The 20,256-nt window shown below is 44.8% G+C and overlaps 1 long non-coding RNA gene across 1 annotated transcript; it reads left to right on the top strand.

Moving 5' to 3' along the window:
- Window positions 1-98: 98 nt before the first annotated feature.
- Window positions 99-17,862, top strand: LOC140200598 (uncharacterized). The gene is made up of 2 exons (XR_011886675.1): window positions 99-559; window positions 16,494-17,862. It is a non-coding gene; the product is annotated as an uncharacterized lncRNA (long non-coding RNA).
- The last annotated feature ends 2,394 nt before the right edge of the window (window positions 17,863-20,256 follow it).

Raw genomic sequence — 20,256 nt, forward strand, 5'->3', positions numbered from 1 at the left:
GGGAGTGAAGGGGAGAGACAGAGGAAGAGAGGAGGGTATGGGACAGGGTGAGAGATGAGGGAGAGAGGGGAAGGGAGGGAGGGAGAGCGAGAGAGAAAAGAAAGAGGGAGATTTCCTATTAACAGGTTAAATTGTCTAAGATTAACTGCGGAACTGTTCAGTAGGGGCGGGGAGAGGCAGAAGGCGAGGAAGGAGTCGGAGTTACCAAATTCACCAGCTCTCGGTGCCCGAGCCGGGAGGGACCCTCCTTGTGTAAGGTCTGGAGGGGAGTGGCCAAGTTGACAGTTTACACCCGATCTGTCGTGTTGTTTCCTACGGGGGGTGGGGTATTTCACACCGCAAACGCCAGGCTGGATGGTAAATCAGCCCCGCGTGGTCCCGGGACTGGACCTCGCCGGCTGGAGTTCTCGGGAGGAGCCGAGGACGAGGAAGGCGACGCCGTGACTACAACTCCCGCCGCGAGAAGGATCGCAACCACCCCACTCGGCTGGGCTGTAGACGACGAGGGGGAGAACTGCCTCATCACCGGATCTCCCTCTCGCTGCTCCTGCCTTATCAGGTGAGCCTAAACACGGACGAAAGTAGTTGGGACGGATCTTTGGTGTTACCCCGTTTCGCTGGTGGATTTAGGGGGTCAAGTGGTTGCATGAAACCACCATATGGTCTGGGCGCCCTAAGCTCTTCGTTCGTTTTTTTGACGAGAACGGAGAGACAGGACATTTTGTTTGCGTGAGCCAGACATTATGTTCCAAACCACACTACATCGGGGAAACCATCAGTGACCCCCTCCCCACCATCCAGGACGTGCTCTCTTCTCACTGCTGCCACAAGGGACGTACGGGAGCCTCAGGACTCACGCCACCAGGTCCAGGAACAGTTATTATCCCTCACCCATCAGGCTCCCGAACCAGTGAGAATAACATCATTCACCTCAGCACCGAACTGTTCCTACAACCCTTTGCACTCAGTTTCGAGGAGTCTTCATCTCGTGTTCTCGATATTTATTGCCTCCCCCCTTTTCTTGTGTATGCACGATGATTGTTTGTTTTGTGTGCAGTCTTTCATCGATTCTACTGTGTTTCGTTGTATTTACTGTGAATGCCCGCAAGAAAATGAATCTCAGGGTTGTATATTGTGTTTGATAATTAATTTACTTTGAACTTTGACCTGTTTTGAATGTAGAATAAAGTGTTACAGCAGAAGTGGAGAGCAAGACTGACGTTGTCAAGTGTTAACATGAAGTAGATTGGGTGATCAAGGGTCCATCTTTAGCGTATATCAGAGTACAAGAGTCTGATAAACACAGGAGATTCTGCAGATGCGGGAAAGAGTCTGATAACAGTGGGGCAGAGGCTGCCCTTGAGCCTGCTGGGACGTGCTTTCAGGCTTTTGTATCTTCTGCCTGATGGGAGAGGGGGGGGGGAAGATAGAATGTCTGGGGTGGGTGGGGTCTTTGATTCCTCTGGCTGCTTTACTGAGACAGTAAGAAGTGTAGACAGAATCCATGGAGGGGAGGCTGGTTTCTGTGGTGTGCTGAGCTGTGTCCACAACTCTCTGCAGTTTCTTGCGGTGGGAAGAACAGTTGCCGTACTGACCCATGATTTAGAACAAATTTCATGACATATATTGGTGATATTAAGCCTGATTCAGAGTCTTATTCATTCTTCTTACTTTTAGCTCTTGTCATCAAATTTCTTAGAAGTATCTTAGTGACATGTCTCATTAATGTAATTCACATTCTACTGTGATAAATACTGGTTTTTTTTCATCTCTTCTGCTATTATTCCAGTCTCATAAATGTCATTAATTAAATCAGTAAGTTTTTCAATTCCATAATCTTCAAGGGTGATAATTTGTTCTATTATTAATTCATCAGAACCTGCTGCAAAGGTACAAGAAACGCAATATTGATGTTAAGGATACTATCAGAACGAGCTATTCAAGTGCAAAAAGATTTGTTTGTTTTATCAACTACACAAAAGCACTTGATAAAGTGAAGCACAATAAGTTATTTGAAATATTACAGGAAACTCTAGATCTAGATTCGAAAGACCTCCGCCTAATCAGAAATCTGTACTGGGAACAAACTGCCACTGTAAGAGTAGATGGAGAAGTGAGTCAGTTTACAAAAATCAAGAGAGGCGTTAGACAAGGGTATGTTTTCTCCCCTAATTTATTTAATGTGTACAGTGAGACAATATTACAAAAAATAAGAGACATATTGGGAATCAAAGTTGGTGGTGAAAACATCAATAATTTTAGATATGGAGATAGTCATAGTCATACTTTATTGATCCCGGGGGAAACTGGTTTTCGTTACAGTTGCATCATAAATAATTAAATCGTAATAAAAACATAAATAGCTAAATAGTAATATGTAAATTATGCCAAGAAATAAGTCCAGGACCAGCCTATTGGCTCAGAGTGTCTGACCCTCCAAGGGAGGAGTTGTAAAGTTTAATGGCCACAGGCAGGAATGACTTCCTATGACGCTCTGTGTTGCATCTCGGTGGAATGAGTCTCTGGCTGAATGTACTCCTGTGCCCAATCAGTACATTATGTAGTGGATGGGAGACATTGTTCAAGATGGCATGCAACTTGGACAGCATCCTCTTTTCAGACACCACCGTCAGAGAATCCAGTTCCATCCCCACAACATCACTGGCCTTACAAATGAGATGACACTGTGTTAATTGCAAGTACGGAGGAAGAACTACAAAACTTAATTGATATAATTGGTGAAGAAAGTGTAAAAATGGGTCTATCTATCAATTGCAAAAAGACAATGTATGGTGATATCCAAAAAGAAGGAGAATCCTATCTGCAGGCTGAGAATAAATCGAGAAGACATAAAACAAGTACAGAACTTTTGCTGCTTAGGAAGCTGGTGACATCAGATGGCAGGTGCGACATGGACATCAAAAGAAGAATAGGGATGTCAAAAGACACCTTTATGAGAATGAAGAATATACTGACCAATACTAAACTAGGCATGACAACCCGCCTCAGAGTACTGAAATGTTACGTTTATCTAGTTATGTTATATGGCTCAGAATGTTGACAATATCTAGTAACATGAGGAAACGAATTGTGGCAGCAGAGATGTGGTTTTTGAGGAGGAGGCAAAGAATATCATGGACAAAACGAATATCTAACGAGGATGTCATGAACAGAGCAAGTACAAAAAGAGAAATAATGTATGAGATCATGAAAAGGCAACGTAACTTCATTGGACATGTGATTAGGAAAGAGGAGTTAGAATGCACGGTAATTATGGGAAAGATTGAAGGGAAGAAAGCAAGAGGAAGGCAAAGACAAATGATGATGGAGACAGCAGCCAGAGAACTGGAAATGAATACCAATGAATTGATCCACTTGACCCGAAACAGGAGTATGTGGGCCATGGCAGTCAAAGCTCAAACTGGGCACGGCACCTGATGATAATGATTCATTCTTCTAAACTCCAGAGAGTACAGGCCCAAAGCCATCAAACACTCCTCATATGTTACCCCTTTCATTGTCAGGATCATTGTGAGGGCATACATACTTGCCTTTATCGGTTTGGGCACTAAGTACAAGAATCATGGAGACAGGATGCAGCTGTTTAAAACTTCGGTTTGTCGTACTTGAAGTATTGTGTTCAGTTCTGGTTGCCCATTACCGTAAGAGTGTAGAGGATTTGGAGGTGGTGTAGAGGAAGTTGATCAATATGCTATCTCGATTCAAAGTAAATTTATTATCAAAGTACATATATCACCATATACTATCTTGAGATTCATTTTCTTGCAGCACTCACAGTAGTAACAAAGAAACACAACAGAATCATTGAAAAGGTACACACAAACAACCAATGTGTGTCATGATCCTGACTGAACAGTGGCTGGTATCCAAGTTTCGGTGCTCGAATTCCCCAAAGTATGGCTGTCCCTTTAAGACTCAGACCGCCACTTATTGCCGGCCACATTCCTTCATTCGAAGTCTGTACTTAAAGGCTTCTCTGTGCTCAGTTGTAGGAGTTCCATTTCTAGTAACACTGTCTGTGTGTTTGCCTTTGGATTTAATTTGTGTCATCTTGTTTCTTTCAAGTCTGAGTTAATTCTAGTCCTTACTCTGCCCTCGGGTTCACCACCATCCACAGTTCTCTCATCACAATGTGCAAAAAGAAGACAAACTGGAGATACAGTAAAAAACAATGATAATAAATTGATAAATCATACCGGGAATATGAGCTGCAGAGTCCTTGGAAGTGAGAGAGTTGAGCCGAGTGAATTTATCCACACTGGTTCAGCACCCTGATGTTTGAAGGTGGTGTGGGACCGAAGGCGCCTGTACCTATAACCTATAACCCTCGTTACAAGGAGGGGTTGGATACACTTGCATCGTTTTCATTGGTGCTTTGGAGGCTGAGGGGAGACCTGATAGAGGTGCATAAAATGAGAAGTGTAGCTGGAACTGTCAGAGAAGAGGGTGGGAAGTTCAAAGGAGGCTTAGGAGGGAAGGTTTTTGACACAGAGGGCAGTGGGTGCTGGGTATGTGCTGCCTGGGCTGGTGACGCATGATATGGGTGCATGAAGAGTCAGGGCCAATGTAGTTCTGGTGAAGGGTCTTGGCCTGAAATATCGACTGTTTATTCCCCTCTCTGGATGTCGCCTGACCTGCTGAGTTCTCCAGCCTTTTTATTATTTACTTAGAAGCACAATGAGCCACGCTGTCCAGGAACCCACCTACTTGACTCTAACCTAATCGCAGGACGATGAACAATGACCAATTAATCTAACTGGTACGTCTTTGGACTGTGGGAGGAAACCGGAGCACCCGGAGGAAACCCACGCGGCTCACTTACGGGGAGGAACGTACAAGCTCCTTAGAGAGGGCGCTGGATTTGTACTCCAAGCTCTGACATCCTGAGCTGTAACAGCGTTGAGCTAACCGCTACCTAACCGTGGCACTTGTTTTGGGTGCCTTGCTCTGAATTTCCAGCGTCTGCAGAATCCCTTGTGTTTATGCACGTAATCATTGTTCCGTACCACCCCCTTCGTGTTGAAACAGTGATACGTCAAATCCTACATGCCACAGTGAAACTGTTGAGTTCAGCTAAACTTATCGTGCACTGTAAAGTTGAAAATCAAGTTTATTGTCATCTGCACAAGCTTGTATGTGCACAGGTGCAATGAAAAACTTACTTGCGTCATGAGCGCAGAGCATCAGATAAATAGCATTTGCAAGAAAATCATAAACAAGAAAGAACAAAATTGGAACATAACAGAAATGCACCATAGTGAAAAGTGGTCAGAGTGTTACCAAACGATAGTTAATAGTGTCAAGATTTTTGATGTCATTTTCAGTACACAAGTGTAAAGGAGAACAAAACCATTGTTACTCTGGATCCGATGCCGCACAGAAAAAAACACGATAAGATAAAGAACACAATAAATATAAATCCATGGGATAGCTTATATAGATACAGTAGATCGATTGTGTGTCCATTAGGTGACAAGCTGGAGTTTAGAAGGGTGAGGGGGAATCTCATTGAGACCTACTGAATAATGAAAGTCTCAGACGGAGCGGATATTTCCTATGGTGGGGGAGTTTAGGACTAGGGGGCACAGCCTCAGAATACAAGAGTGTCCCTTTAGAACTGAGGTGAGGAGGAATTTCTTTAGCCAGAGGGTGGTGAATCTGTGGAATTCATTATATTTAAAGTGGAATTGTACAGATTCTTGATTAACAGAGCATCAAAGGTTCTGGGGAGAAGGCAGGAGAATGGGGTTGAGAGGAATACTAAATCAGCCATGATGGAATAGCAGAGCCAACTTGATGGGCTGAATGGCCCAATTCTACTCCTATGTTTAATGTTTTTATAAAAAACTTAACTGCAGCAGCATCAGACGACCAGCGGTCACAAGATAAATGTGAATTAAATACAGTGTTTATGAGAAAAAGAACATAATTAGAACAAAAAACAAAGTCACTTATAGTGGTTAACAGGGGGTCATAGTGTTACTAAACTGTAGTGATTAGGGTTGTGCTGGTTGGTTCAAGGACTGAATGGTTGAAGGGAAGTTGCTGTTTCTGAACCTGATGGTGTGGGACTTCAGGCTTCTGTAGCTCCAGCCCGATGGTAGCTGTGAGAAGACGGTAATGTCCGGGATGGTGGGGATCGTTAATGACGGGTGCTGCCGTCTGGAGGCTGTCAGGGGTGGGGAGGGATGTGCCTGTAGCAGACTGGGCTGTGCTCACCTCCCTCTGCAGCCTCTTGGGTTCCTGTCAGTTGGAACTGTGAAGTCAAACAACTCCTGTCAGAGAACTTTCAAAGAGATAACCTCAGTGCAATGGGCCAAATGGCTTCCTCTGTGCAGGGTCATTCTACAAGTTAATTCTGCAAAGGAACTAACATTTGGAGGAGATGTAGAAAACAAATGGTTTTAAAATCCACTTTGCACACCACATCAAGCCCACATGAGATGGGCATTAGCTTTAAATTGCTCCATGTTATTTCTCAGAGGATCTGTCCTGGGACCAGCACGTAAGTGCCATTATTCACGAGTTTAATGTCATTTCTAGTTCACAAGTGTAAAGGAGAAGGAAATAATTGTTACTCTGGATTCAATGTAGGACAAATAAAATAAAGAACATAATAATAATAAAAAAAATAAGATAGGTTATGAAGTGTTCGTCCATCGTCGATGTCGATGAGGACTTCGACACCATTATGATGGCGTCAACACTAGCACTCGATTTAGATTTAAGTGAGGGAGAGTTGCGCAGCGTCAGCCTCACTCTCTCTTCCCAATTCCCATCTGGATCCAGTGGCAAGACAGAGTCTAGACGGCTGGAGATGGGACTAATTGCAGTGGATGACCAGGACGTCTTCTGTGTCTTGTCCTGCTCTACACGTTCCATAACGCTTGCAAAGACCGCCTTCTTGACCGTTGGACCTTCCATTGGTCTCGTCCGCTCAATCCGCCGGAGTCTGTCTTCATGTGCTGGGATAGACAACTCCCTATCTCACCGAGGGTTTGAGAACCGTCAGCTACCCTCACCTGGTTTAGCCGGCTTGTCGAAGCCGTTGCCCGGAGTATGGCCGCTGTCGCATGCAAACAGCTACGGGGAGCCACAGGTGAGAACTGAGTGCCAGGTGGGGACCAAAGGTGGACTAACCGCCTTGAAAAGGACACGACATGTTCCCCCACCAGAGGTGCTACCCCTCCCTGACACCCCATACACCCCAAGATAGGTTATATACATAAATTAATTGTACATCAATTAAGTGACACTGGGCACAGGAGTGTCTGTACATCAGGTGACTGACAGGAAATGATAAAGTAGTGGTGGTTGGGGGTGTGGAGGGGTGGGTTAGTTGGTGGAGATATCGATCAAGCTTACAGCTTTGGGGAAAGTAACTGTGTTTGAGTCTGGTGGCACCGTAGCCCCTCATCTTTCTTAGAAGTTTGTGCAGATTTGGCATGGCATCTAAATCTTTGACAAGCTTCGATAGGTGCATAGTGCAGATGATCCTGAATGGTTGCATCACAACCTGGCACAGAGACACCAACGCTCAAGAATGGAAAGTAGTGGATACAGTCCAGTTCACTATACGATGAGCATCCCCTCCATCCTCCCCACCACTGAGCAGATTTAAAAGGAGCGCTGCCGCGAGAAAGCAGCATCCATTATCAAGGACTCCCCCCACCCCCCCCCCATCCAGGCTTTGCATCTTCTCACTGCTGCCATCAGGAAGGAGGTGCAGGAGCCTCAAGACCCACACCACCAGGTTGAGGAACAGTTATTACCCCTCAACCGTCAGGTTCCCAAACCAGAGGGGATAACTACACTCACCACAGCACTGAACCGATCACTGAACACAACCTATGGACTCACGTCAAGGCCTTGACAACTCGTGTTCTCAGCATTGTTTATTTAGTATTTGCATTTTGTCTTTTGCACATCAGTTGTTTGTCAGTCTTTATGTGTAGTTTTTAAATGCTTCTGTTGCAGTTCTTTGATGTACTGTGAGTGCCTGCAAAAGAAAATTATTTCCATGAGACATAGGAGCAGAATTAGCCCATTCGGCCCATCGAGACTGTACTGCCATTCCATCATGGTTGATGGAAAAAGCTCATGTAAAAGCAAAAGGAAGGCATACAACAAAGCAAAGATTAGTGGGAGGATAGAGGATTGGGAAGCTTTTAAAAACCTGCAGGGAGCAATTAAGAGAATCATTAGCAGGGAAAAGATGAAATATGAAAGCAAGCTAGCAAAAAATATCAAAGTGGTTGGTAAAAGATTTTTCAAGTATGTAAAAAGAATAGAGATGAGAGTGGATATAGGATTGCTAGAAAATGAGGCTAGAGAAATAATAATGTGGGACAAGGAGATGGCAGATGAACTAAATGAGTAATTTGCATCAGTCTTCACTGTGGAAGACACCAGCAGTGTGCCAGATGTTGAGGGGTGTGAGGGAAGAGCATCCCTCACACCCTTCAACTCATGTATGCATCCTTCACAAACACGAGGAGTAAAAAATCTCTATGTTACGTATCCATCTAAATGTGAAATGTGCAATTTATAATCATTTGTAATAAATAGTAATAATAGGGCAGTCAATATAACATAGAAATACGATTGTATCAGCATGAATTAATCAGTCTGATTGCCTGGTGGAAGAAGCTGTCCCGGAGCCTGTTGGCCCAGGCTTTCATGTTGCGGTATTGTTTCCCGGATGGTACCCAATGATCCTTCGGGCCCTTTTTACGCACCTGTCTCTGTAAATGTCTGAATAGTGGGATGAACTGCACTCTAGGGTTCTGAAAGAGGTAGCGGTAGAGATTTACAGGAAAGATACTGGCATGGTTAGAGCATTGGCTGTTTGATAGGAGGCAGTGAGTGGGAATAAACAGATCCTCTTCTGGTTGGCTGCCAGTGACTAGTGGTGTTCCGCAGGGGTTGGTGTTGGGACCACTTCTTTTTATGCTGTATATCAATGATTTAGATGATGGAATAGATGGCTTTGTTGCCAAGTTTGCAGATGATACAAAGGTTGGTGGGGCGGGGCAGGTAGTGTTGAGGAAACAGCAAGGCTGCAGAAGGACTTCGACAGATTAGGAGAATGAGCAAGAGAGTGGCAAATGAAATACAATGATGGAAAATGCATGGTCATGCACTTTGGTAGGAGAAATAAATGTGCAGACTATTTTCTAAATGAGGAGAAAATCCAAAAATCTGAGATGCAAGGGGACTTGGTAGTCCTTGTTCAGAACACCCTAAAGATAAATTTGTAGCTCGAGTTGATGGTGAGGAAGGCAAATGCAATGTTTGTATTCATTTCGAGAGGTCTAGAATACAAGAGCAGGGATGTGATGCTGAGGCTTTATAAGGCACTGGTGAGGCCTCACCTTGAGTATTGTGAACAGTTTTGGGCTCCTCATTTAAGAAAAGATGTGCTGGAATTGGAGAGAGTTCAGAGGAGGTTCACAAGGATGATTCCAGGAATGAAAAGGTTATCATATGAGTAATTGATGCCTCTGGGCCTGTACTCGCTGGAATTTAGAAGGATGACTGGGGATCTCATTGAAACCTCTTGAATGTTGAACGGCTTAGAGTAGATGTGGAAAGGCTGTGCCCTCTTGTCCCGGATTCCCCCACCATGGGAAACAGAGATGCGAAGAAATTTCTTTAGCCAGAGGGTGGTGTATTTGTGGAATTTGTTACCACAGGTAGCTGTGGAGGCCAGGTCGTTGGGTGTATTTAAGGTAGAGCTTGAGAGTTCTTGATTGGACTCGATGGTGAGAAGACCGGGTAGTGGGGCTGAGGAGAGGAAAAAAGGATCAGCCATGATTGAATAGTGGAACAGACTTGATGGGCTGAATGGCCTAGTTCTGCTGCTATGTCTTATGGTTTTATAAGGATTACAGTTGTCTTTTTAACTTTATTTTCATAGGTTTATATTTAACGTTGTTTATGTCGGTGGTGGTTTGTGGAGAGCATCAGATAAACCATCAGCTTCTGACACTTAACACATTATCTTCAGATGCCTAGATGAGTTATGACTTGCAGATGTGTAAGTCTGAGAAGTGGAATTTAAAACCAGCTGTCTTTTACATCTCCTCCAAATGCGATTTCCTTTGTAGTATTAACCTGTAGGACAATCCTGCAAAGAGGAGGCCATTCTGCCCATTGTGCCAGAGCTCGTACTTTGAAAGAGTACTCTGAGGTTGACAAGAGCCGTCTGGTACAGCAACTGCAAATTGCAGGAACACAAGAGACTGCTGAGAGGGGTAGACGCAGCCGGGTCTGTCAAGGACAGAGCCCGGTCCGTTGTAATCACAGCCTGGTCCATCGTAAGCATAGACCTCCCTACCGTCAACAGCCTTTACAGGAGTCGCTTCCTCTAGAAGGTGACATGTCCTTCAGGGACACACACCACCAGGTAAATGCCCACTTCTCGCTGTTGCTATCAGGAAGCAGGTACAGAAGCCCGAGGTCCCACAGCACACTGATCAGGGTTCGATTCCTACCACTGCCTCTAATGCTCCATGATCGATTGGGTTTCCTCTGGGTGCTCTGGTTTCCTCCCACATTCCAAAGATGTGTGGGGTAGGGTTAGTAAGTTTTGAGCCTGATACATAGGCATCCGAAGCGTGCCAGTACTTTCAGACTGCTTAGCGCGTTCCTCACTGATTTGATTTGACACAATCTGATTCGCACTTCGATGTACCTGTGAGAAAGAAAGTCACTCTCAATTCGTTTAGATTCTGCAGACGATGGAAATCTTGAGCAACACACTCAGGTCTCTTGTCTCTCCAGATAGCAACCATTCTTTGTTTTAAGAAAATGAACTTCCAATTTCCTTTAAAGTTCAAAGTAATTTTTTTCCAGAAACAGTAGGTGACCACTCTACCTCCCGTACCTAATGAGGTCGTCACTTAGTGTACGTTCCTGGTTTCACTGCTGTAGTCATCCACTTCGAGGTTCAAGGAAGAATAGAGGGTTATGTGGAAGGGAAGTCTTGGATTGATATTACAGAAATTTAAAAGGTCACAATATCAGGGCCTGTACTGTGCCGCATTGTTTTACAATCTTGATCCTTCCTTCCCACATAACCCTCCATTTTTCTATCACCCATGTGCCCATCTAAGAGCTTCTTAAATGTCCCTAATGTACCTGCCTCTACCACCACCCCTGGCAGGGCGATTCACACACCCACCACTTGCCATGTATTAAAAAGAACTACCTCTGACATCCCCCTACACATTCCTCCAATCATCTAAAAATTTTGCCCCCTTTTATCAGACAGTTTTACCGTGGGGAAAATTCTCAAGCTGTTCACTTGATCTATGTCTATCATCTCGTACACCTCAATCAAGTCACTTCTCACCCTCCGCTCCACAGAGAAAAGCTTCAGCTCACTCAGCCTCTCCTCATAAGACATCCTCTCTAATCTAGGCTGGTAAATCTCCTCTGCTTCCTTTCTTGTACATTCTTCCTATAATGAGGCAACCAGAACTGAGAACAAAGGATGAGAGGTGACCTGATAGAGGTGAAGAAGATGATGAGAGGCATTGATCGTGTGGATAGTCAGAGGCTTTTTCCCAGGGCTGAAATGGCTAACATGAGAGGGCACAGTTTTAAGATGCTTGGAAGTAGGTACAGAGGAGATGTCAGGGTGAAGGTGGATACGATACGGTCTTTTAAGAGACTCCTGGACGGGTACATGAAGCTTAGAAGAATAGAGGGCTATGGGTAAGCCTAGTAATTTCAAAAGTAAGTACATGTTCAGCACAGCATTGTGGGCCGAAGGGCCTGTTCGTGCTGTAGGTGTTCTATGTTTCTATGTTTTTCTATGAGCACAATATTCCAAGTGTGGTCTAGCCAGTGTTATATGGAGCTGTGACATTACGTCACGGCTCTTGAACTCAACCCTGCTCTACATTGTAGGAACAGGAGAGGACTAAGTGGGGACTAAAGTGACCTGTTAAACCAAGTTCTAATAGACCAGGAGAACACGTAAGGGTGAGATGTTAAACACTTTGCAGATGCTGGAAATCCAAATGGTGGAGGAACTCAGCAGGTCAGAGAGATCGTTTCCATAGATGCTGCCTGACCTGTTGAATTCCTCCAGTATTTTGTGTGTGTATGCTTAGAGGTACAGCACAGAACAGGCACTTCGAGCCGCTAGACTCAACCCTAGGCTAATCACAGGATAATCTGCAAAGACCAATTAATTCAAATCCAACCTACTAACCAGTACATCTTTGGACTGTGGGAGGAAACCAGAGCACCCAGAGGAAACCCAGGCACTCACAGGGAGAATGTACAGACTCCTTACAAAGGACGCCAGAATTGAACTTCTAACTCTGTCGCTGTGAGCTGTAATAGTGTTGTGCTGAGCACTATGCTACCATGGAAAGCTCTGTGTTTACGAAGATGAGATTTCTTTAGCAGCGAGGCATAGCTCTTAAAATATTTAACATTGATAAATGTACCAGGTGGCAAGTATTTATTTATCTAACTCTATTTATTCAACATTATTTGAAGCTAACACCTGACTCATTTATTTTTAGGACACACACACACACACACACACACACATTTGTTCTTGGGCAGAGATGAGTTTAATTTTTGGAGATTGTAAACTTTTTGGCCATCCTTTGGTGGTAAAGACCCGGCTGGTGGCGTAGTGGCATCAGTGCCGGACTTCGGGACGAAAGGTCCCGAGTTCGAATCCAGCCGGCTCCCCTGCACGCTTTTCATCCGTGCTGGGTTACGAGCTGGTGATCTCTTTGGAAACTCACCCGGCAGAAGGCAATATCAAACCACTGCTGTAACTTGCCTCGTACGCGGTTCCCCTCTACGTCAGAGAAGCGTGGAGGGAAATCATCCGCTAACCGGAGAAACTCCGGATGCGATGTACATTTCCTTTCCTTTTGGTAGTAACAGTGGGAAATGGCATGACCACTGGGGTTTGAGGAGACAGAGGTGGAGACACTAATCCCCACCCCACCCCTCTACCCCTTGAATGTGGGCGGGGCTGGAGCTGGGGGATATAAATGTAATCATTCACAAATAGTACATTAGACAGTACAGGCCCTTCGGCCCATAATGTTGTGTTGGCCGTTTAACCTACTCCAAGATCAATAACCCATTGCTCCCGTATAGCCCTGCATTTTGCCTTTGTCCACGTGCCTATGGAAGAGTCCTTGAAAAGTCCGTAATGTACTGTGTCTGCCTCTATTACCAGCCTTGGTAGGGCATCTACCATTCTCTCTATTTAATACTGCTAACGTCACCCCTGCACTTCCGTCAGCAGGTTAGGTAGCGTGGATGGAGAGGAATAAGCAGTCGACGTTCTGGGGCTGAGATAGGAAAAGAAAAGAAGGTGGGGGAGGGAAGGGTGGAGAAAGATCTGGCAGGTGATAGAAGGATTCAGGTGGAGGGAGGGGAGGGCTGGGCAGGAGGTTGAGATGGAGGAGAGGCTGGTTTTCATGATGGACTGAGCTGCATTTGCAACTCACCATAGAACACAGAGCATTATGGCCCCGTACAGACCCTTCGGCTCACAGTGTTGTGTCTGCTTTTTAACCGACTCTATGATCAATCCACCCTTCCCTCCCACACACCCCTCCTTCTCTCTATCAGCCTATCATTTCCCCTTCCAATCATTTGCCCACCACTGAAGTAAGACTCAAAATTCCCTTAGGGAACCCAGAGGAAACTCCCACTGCGTTGAGGCCCTGGCTTCCACGGGGAACATTTGCAACAAACTACCTCAATAACACGACATTCTGCAGATGCCGGAAATCTTGAGCAACACACACACGCACAAAATGCTGGAACAGAATCAGGAAGTGATCCTTGGATGGAGCTTGAATTCGTTGTGCAGATGATTAAAATTTCGTTCCCAGTCCTGTGTCCTGCCAAAAGCTATGTGAATATGCTTCAGAAGCACAAGAGCTTCTGCAGGTGCTGGGGAACCAGAGCAGCCCGGGTTTCTGTTGAGACCTGCCTGAATTTTTTGTGGCAGGATGAAACAAAAACATTCAGTACTTCTGCCAGAACGCAGTTGAGAAGTGTTCCAAGTTAGTTTCCATTACATCTGCCGATATTTAGGAAGAGCAGAAAAAATAGATCACTTTGTTCCCAGGGGGATTTAGCAGGGAATATAGAACAGTACAGTGTGGTATAGGCCCTCTGGCCCAAATGCTCTGCCGACCTTGTAACCTACTCTGAGATCGATTTAACTGGCAGCCATTGGTGTTGTGGACACCAACACCAGAATTTGGCCGGCTCCTTGTACGTTTTCTATCTGTGTTGGGTTGAGCATTGAGCTAGCAACTCGGCCCTGTTTAAAAAAAAAGTTAAAGGCCATGGAAACAGCAAAAATGCTACACAATGCGCGACAAGGCACAAAAAGGGACAACAAGATCAGCCTAACCGTTCCCTCCTACATAGCTCTCCATTTTTCTGTGCCTTTCTAAGAGTCTCTTAAATATCCCTGTATCTGCTTCTACCACCACCCTTGACTTCTACCGCACTGCTGTCAGACTGTTCAGCAGCTTCGCAGTACAATAGATGGACTCTTGACCTCACAATCTGCTATCACGTACCCCGTGACGGGGGTTAAGAGACCAGCAGAAAAAGAAACCACTTTAGAGTCTCGTATTGCTATAAACTAATAATATTTATTAGTAACTACGCAATACAGTAATATAAATGTAGATAAATCACACAGGTTAGCAATGATTATATATAAAAGTAAGTGTGGAAATATATACATATGAAAACCAAGCTTCTCTAAGTCTAGGGGTAAAAAGATACAGTCTTACGATGTTGAGTAAAGTTCAGTTCAGTTCAGTTCGTGGTATTTAGTTGAGTAGTGATGGAGAGAGAGAGAGAGAGAGAGAGAGAGTGAGTTGAGTCTTCAGGTGAGCTGATGCCGTCAATCTTGTCGTCGTCCTCCGAAATCCTTTACAAGTCACTGACTGTGACTTTAACCAAGGGGACCGGTCTTCTGTGGTGGAACTATCACCCCGGCAAGCGTGGACACATAGACAACTCCCCACCAGTCAACCCCTTCTTTACCGATGGAATAGCAATTTGGATCGATCTGTCTGATCGATCCTCCAAAACCCACTTTCTCTGCGGGCACCACAATGCTCATTCAGTGTCCAGATCATGTGTCCTGAGGTCTGTATCATCTGACCTCTCATTTATTTCACCAGGCTGAGCATCACCTGCCATTCAAAGAGTCCCTCCCTCCTTTGTCTGTAAAGGACTGCACAAGCAGGCAACAAGTCCTTGAAAGTAACATCAATAATGTGCTGAAAATTATAACATCGAGTGTCCATTAAATAACACCGCCTTCGGTCACCATAGCAACTTTCAAGCTGCTCCGTGCTGTCTCCAACTCCAAACTCAGTAGAAATCCAAAGTTACTTCCAATGCCTTAAAGTGACAGTCCAACTGTTAATCTCTGTCTCTCTCTCTCTTTTCAAAAGCAACATATCAGTGGTAAATAACTCTGTCTCTCTCTCTCATTTCCAAACAAACCATCAATGATGAATGTCTCTCTCTGTCTCTCTTCAAACAGTTAATAAGGGCACTCCTGGATCCCCTCACACTACCTTGCACCTTATTGTCTGCCTGCTCTGCACTTTCTCTGTAACTGGAACACTTTATTCTGCATTCTGTTATTGTTTTCCCCTGTTCTACCTCAATGCACTGTGTAGTGATCTGACCTGAATGCACAGTATGCAAAACTAAATTTTACAAAGTGCCTCAGTACCTCAGATTCAGGTTAATATCAATGGCATTCGTTGTGAAATTTGTCGTTTTGCAGCCGCAGTACATTTGATATAATAAAAAATATATAAATTGGAATTTTATTACAAAATTAAATCAGTGCAAAAAGGGAGCAAAAAAAATAGTGAGGTAGTGTTCGTGGGTTCATTGTCCATTCAGAAATTTGATGGCAGAGAGGAAGAAGCTGTTCCTGAATAGTTGAGTCTGTGTCTTCAGGCTCCTGTACTTCCTCCCTGATGGTAGCATTGAGAAGAGGGCACGTCCTGGGTGATGGGGGTCCTTATTGATGGACGCCACATTTTTGAGTCATCACCCTTAGAAGGTGTCCCGTATGCTGGGGAGTTTGCAGCTTTTTCCGGTCCTGTGCAGTGGCCCCTGCATACCAGTCATTAATGCAACCTGCTAGAATGCTCCCCACAGCACACCTGTGGAAATTCTGCACCTGTGACAGTAATAAACCAATTTACCAATTTAACAATCAGGCCATTCAGCCCATCGAGTCTGCTCCACCATTCAATTATGACTGAAAGTATTTCAACCCTGTTCTCGCGCTTTCTCCCTGTAACCTTAATCCCCTTATTATCCTTTTCAATCAGGAACCTATCAATTTCTGCCTTTAATACAACCACGTGTATGGATGGTGGGAATGAAGCTGATTGTTTATTTCTCTAATACTTTCTTTGTCCCCAAAGGGCGTGATGGCGGATATGTCTCTCCAAGATGTGGGGGTGCAGAGTGCGTTGGTTGACGGTGCGGCTCCGGTGCACGTGCTGGAGATCTGGGCCATTCTGCTGGTGATCCTGGGCACCATCATCCTGATGACCTTCCTGATCTTCGGGCCGGCCACGTCCATCATCCTCTACCGCATCTGGAAGGCCCCGCCACCGAACAGCACAGCGCGAGAGCTGGCCGCGTGACCCCTGACCTCGGGGTTGTGATCCCTGCCTGGAATCTGCATAAACTCGGAACTTGGAAGGGCTATGACCTTCAACGGTGAGAACGACACTACATTAGAGAAGCATACATTACACGCTGTGACCCCCAAGACCCAAGGACTTGTGAACTCTGTTGTCAGATGTAATGGACCACTAGCATAAAGTCAAAGTGGAGTGTATAGTCTTCTGCATAAGTGCATGACAAACTTATTTACAGCAGCATCACAGACGCAGTGTCAGATTCACAAGAAAAATATAAATCCAACGTAAATCATTCACAAATTTTATGAGAGAGAGAGAGCACAATTAGAATATAAAATAAGTCCATTGCATTGCAAAGTGGTCACAGCGTTGCTGTATGAGGCTGGGATTGGTACTCATATACCAGTTGGCTCAAGAACCAGATGGTTGAAGGGAAGTAGCTGGCCCTAAGCCTGGTGGTGTGGGACTTCTGGCTTCTGTGTCACAAGAGATTCTGCTGGTGCTGGAAACCCAGAACAATACACCCAAAATGCTGGAGGAACTCAGCAGGTCAGGCAGTGTGAAGAGGGGAATAAAGAGTCAACATTTTGGGCTGATGCCCTTCATTGGGTTTCTGCATCTCCTGCCGGATGGGAGTTTGAGAAGCTGGCATGGTCCAGGTGGTGGGGATTTTTTGATGATGGGAGTTCACCTATTATGTGCGCTCAGATAAAGAGCCTTCAATTCTGACTCTCCTTCATGCCCTGATGCTAGCTGCTGATGTGCTTGTATGTTTGTCCTTGAACCTGGTGATGTTGGACTTCAGGGAGTTGTGAGATGACCTGTAACCTCACAGGTGGTGGCATCTATGACATCAGTGACCTATGCCATGCATCATCTGTGACATCACCAGGGTCATGACCTATGCCTTTGAAGGATTTTGTGAGTAAAACACCCGAGAGTTGTTTTATGTGCGTAAAAGCCGCAGCCCTTTATTTCTATTAGGACAAACTAAATGCAGTCATTTACAATGATGTCATTATGTCAGAAACCACCTGTTAAAGTGAACACAGTGATTGTATTTGTGAATTATTATGAACAATTTGTGTCGTCTGTCACCCATTATATTACCCTGCACAATTACATAATCAGTGACATTACTATTGTTATGACTCATACCATTGTATCTTCTGTGACATCACCAGTGCCGAAACTTATACAGCAGTGTTAGGCCATTTGGCCCATCGAGTCTGCTGTGCTATTTCATCATGGCTGATCCACTTTCCTCTCAGCCCCAACCTCCTGCCTTCTCCCATAGCCCTCCACGCCCCGACTAATCAGCCTCCGCCTCAAATACACCCACTGACACCAAATGAGACCCAAAACATCAAATGCAATGTGACAGTTGCCTTTCAGCAATCTTTTCTGGTGTTAGAACATGGAACAACAGTGTACAGGCGCGTTGGGCTGTGAAGTTTGCCAACCTTTAAACTAGTTGAATATCAAATTAATTCTTCTCCCCTGTTTTCTTTCATCCATATGCCTGTTTTAAAGTCTCTTAAATCTCCCTAAGGAATCTGCCTCTAACACCACCCCCGGTGAGACACATCCACCACTCTCACATCCTGCTTACTCTTCCCTCCAATCACCTCAAAATGATGCCCACTCATATCAGCCATTCCTGCCCTGGCAAAACGTCTCTATCAAGTCACTTTGCTCCAAAGAGAAGAGCCCTAGTTTGCTCAACCTATCCTCAAAAGACATGCTCTCTAATCCAGGCAGCATCCTGGTAAATCTCCTCTGCACCCTCTCTACACCTTCCACATCCTTCCTATAATGAGGACACCAGAACCAAACACAATACTCCAAGTGTGGTCTAACCAGGCTTTTATGGAGCTGTAACATTACCTCACAGCTCTTGAACTCAATCCCCTGACCCGTGAAGGCCCCCAACTAAGAACATGCTGCCAGGGGTGGTGGTGGTAGAGCCAAAGCTGAACACAATTCCAATTATATTCATCTGCTTTGTCCCTTCACTGTGACCCTCTGGTTTTAATCTCCATTTCTCAACCCTAATCAATCTGTGTCCTTTGCCCCCTTCCTTGCCACAATTTAGTAGAAAACCTTATCCATTCTAATGGTTATTCATCTTACTGGCCAGAGTCTCATTAAAGAGAAGCTCTTTCCAGGAGAAGATCTCATTCCTCTCCACTCCAGAGCGTCCCTGGTTACAAACGGTTTCTGTTTTAACTCCTGTCTATGTCAATGTTGTCCGTAAAGTTTTGGAAGATGGGATTAGCTTGTCTGACTAACACGAGCATAAATCGTTTCCTGGAGACACAAGAGATGGCAGGTGCTGGAATCATGAGCAGCACACAATTTGCTGAAGGAACGCAGCGGGTCAGGCAGCGTCTGTGGAGGGAAACGGACAGTCGACGTTTCAGGTCGTGACCCTTCACCTGGATTGTTTCTTGGACTGGAGTGAAAATGGTTTCCTTCTGTGACATAACGTTTCTCTGAAATTATGATTACTATTGAATAAGTTTTATTAGAAACAATACAAAATACATCACAATAATGAAAATACATAGGAACACAGCCAAGTGATGAGAGTAGACTACACTTGGTGATTTACCCTCCTTGAAGGAGAATTAATCAAGATTTCACAGTTAATGGCAACTATTATTTTTTAAATAACATTATCTAGATAGGGGAGGTTTAGAGGATGCAGGTTGACTGAATTAGGCAGAATAATAGATAGGCCAATAGATGAACTAGATAGGCCAGAGGGCCTGCTTAGAATCGTGGTGCCTTAGAACATCATAGCACAGAAACAGGCCCTTCAGCCCATCGACGTACACCTGGACCATAGCTCTCCATTCCCCTACCATCCATGTACCTATCCAAACATTTCCCCTTTCACCTTTAACCAAAAAGCTCTAGTTGTAGTCTCACCCAACCCCAGTTGAAAAGCCTTTGCCCTATCTATACCTCTCATAATTTTGTAAACCTCCATCAAATCTCCCCTCACTCTCCTACACGCCAGGGAATAAAGTCCAAACCTGTTCAACCTTTCCCTGTAACTCAGGCCCTCATCCTTGTAGATTTTCTCTGCACTCTTTCAACCTATTGGTATCTTTCTTCTAGGTAGGTGACCAAAACTGTTCACGATACTCCAAACTTGGCATCACCAATGTCTTATACAACTTCAGCATAACATCCCAAACCATACACTCAATATTTTGACTTATGAATGCTAATGTGCCAATTACGACCCTATCTATGTGTGATGTTACTTTCAAGGAATTATGGATCTGTATTCTGAGAATCCCCTGTTCTACCCCTCTCCTCAGTGCCCTTCCACTCACCATTTCTGTGCTGTGTAAGTTGGAAAGTGCACAAAGTCACTTAATAGGGTAACCACACCTCCAAATTGCATGAGACTGGTGTGCAGGGGAGAATATATTGACTGGTTGCATCACACACCAAATGCCCTTGAAGGGAAAATCCGACAAACAGTAGCGGATATGGCCAAGTGCATCATGGGCAAAGCCCCTCC

The sequence above is a fragment of the Mobula birostris genome, chromosome 7 (genome assembly GCF_030028105.1).
Source record: "Mobula birostris isolate sMobBir1 chromosome 7, sMobBir1.hap1, whole genome shotgun sequence".
Taxonomy (NCBI): Eukaryota; Metazoa; Chordata; class Chondrichthyes; order Myliobatiformes; family Myliobatidae; genus Mobula; species Mobula birostris.